At 56.9% G+C, this 2,141-nt stretch overlaps 1 pseudogene; it reads right to left on the bottom strand.

The window, feature by feature from the left end:
* Nucleotides 1-1,276: 1,276 nt before the first annotated feature.
* LOC144712645 (uncharacterized) lies at nucleotides 1,277-1,912 on the bottom strand (annotated as a pseudogene).
* Nucleotides 1,913-2,141: the final 229 nt, after the last annotated feature.

Here is a 2,141-nt window from a genome sequence, read left to right as displayed (position 1 = left end):
TCATCCCGTCCCGTCCCGTCCAGGTCCGGGACGATCCGGATGTATAAAGCCCTGGTATTTTCAAAGTCATTCTCACAAAAAAAAAATCATCGTCCAGGTCGGTCGTCCACCGTCCGAACATCCCAGACGGACGAACTTTCCATCCTACTGGATGAAAAAACGTCTCGTCCGGGTTTTCGTCCTGGACGCTGGACGGGACAAAAATTTCATCCGCGGACAAAAACGTCGTCCCGTCCGCGTCCCGGATGTATAGCCGCGCCCGGTACTCACCCTGCTCAGGAAACGACGACCGCTTTTGTTTGCCGGCAAGACACGCCTCACACAGCTGGTCCACCCGACCAACTTCTAGCAATCCACGCACCAGCTCCTCCCAAGCCATCTTTCTCAGTGCAGCCATGTTGACATGGCCAAAGCCCGCGTGCCATCTCCAGGCTTCCTCGTCCAACTTCGCCGCCATGCACACCAGCCGAATCAACTTGACGTGGAGGATGTACAACCAGTTCTCTCTGCGCATCACCTTTGCTAGGAGCCATCTGCCTGGTTCATGGATCTTCATTGGCCCCTTCTCGATGTCGACTCGGTACCCGGCCTCATCGAGTTGGCCGACGCTCATGATGTTCGTCGTCAATCAGGGAATGAAATACACCCCCCCGAAAGGCCGGTGCTCGCCGTTCTTGTACTGGAACATGACTGTCCCTCGACCTTCAATCTGTGCCACCGAGTCGTCGCCAAACCGTACCGACCTGAGCACTGCTGCGTCCAGCTCGGTGAAGGCCATACGGGAACCCGACATGTGGTTTGTGGCACCCGTGTCCAAGACCCACGTTTCTTCATCACGCTGTTCCTCGTCTCCAAGGTGGGCGAACACCTTCTCTTCATGCAACTGGATCTGGGTCGGGGCATCTGGCCTCTTCTCGTCTACCTTCGGACTCGCAGTAGAGCTTCGTGGAGTGGAGGTTGGTGCTGGGGACGTCAATTCGACCGGCGTTGACTCCACAAAAAACAGCGAAGCCCCCTCCTCTTCTTGGACGACGTGGGCCTGCTCCTTCTTGGACTTTGAGTGGCACTCACGAGCCCAATGGCCCAACTTCCCGCATTTTCTGCACTCATCATTGGACCGGCCTGAGTTGCCCGACGAGCCGCCTGACGACGACCCCTTTTCGCTGCCACGGCTGGGTCCTCGCCCACGTCTGCCACGCCGTGCTGCGTTGCTGCTGCCTCCGCCACCAGGTTTGTTCTCAGCATCGCACTTCTTCCCCCGCGCGTCCCACTCCTCCTAATTCAGGTACAGCTTGCCCTCGTGGTGCATCGCCGACGGCGTCTCCTCGAAGGCATCCTCTGCCGCCTTGAGCCAACCCGTCAGATCAGCGATAGTGAGCATTGATAAATCGAGCAACGTCGTGATCGCGACCACGATCTGCCTGAAACGTTGGGGGACACTGCGAATTATTTTCTCCACTACTTGCGTCTCTTCGATTTTTTCACCGAGAGTGGTGAGAGTCGATGCCATGCTGTTGAGACGCAGCACGTAGTCCTCAACGGACTCTCCCTCCTTGAACGTTGCTGAGTTGAACTACCGCCGCAAGTTCTGAGCCGACGTCTTCCTTACGCGGTCATCGCCTATCCGCATGGTGGCGATAGCTTCCCACGCATCTTTGGCCGTATCCTTGTCCGCAATCACTGGCCACATCCCCGGCGGCACGGCACTGCAGAGTGCGTCGAGCACCTGCATGTCTTCATGGGGTTCGGGGCCCCCTTCCTCAATGGCGCTCTAGAGCAGCGGGGCCTTGAGCTTTACCTTCATGAGTAGCGCCCAGTCGGAGTAGTTGGTCTTGGTGAGCATTGGGAACCCGGTCCCGGTGCTCACCTCACAAATCACCCTCTGGACGATGCCGTCCTTGCTTCCTGCCATCAGTGCGTATTGATTGCGCGATCACGATTCCAACGACTGTACCCTGCCGCGATCGGCTCCCGGCCCGCAACCTAGGCTCTGATACCACTTGTCAGAAACTCGCCGGAGAAATGATGCGGTTAGACGTCGCCGGCGAGATCACCACCGAACATCAGTGACTCAAGAAGGAGGACCTCCGTTTAAACTCAGAAAAAAAGCTTGATTAAAAAAGAACCTATTACATTTCTTA

This window comes from Wolffia australiana, chromosome 15 (genome assembly GCF_029677425.1).
Source record: "Wolffia australiana isolate 7733 chromosome 15, ASM2967742v1".
Lineage (NCBI taxonomy): Eukaryota > Viridiplantae > Streptophyta > Magnoliopsida > Alismatales > Araceae > Wolffia > Wolffia australiana.
Note: the sequence above shows the minus strand (reverse complement) of the source record. Positions and strands in the feature narration are given on the sequence as shown.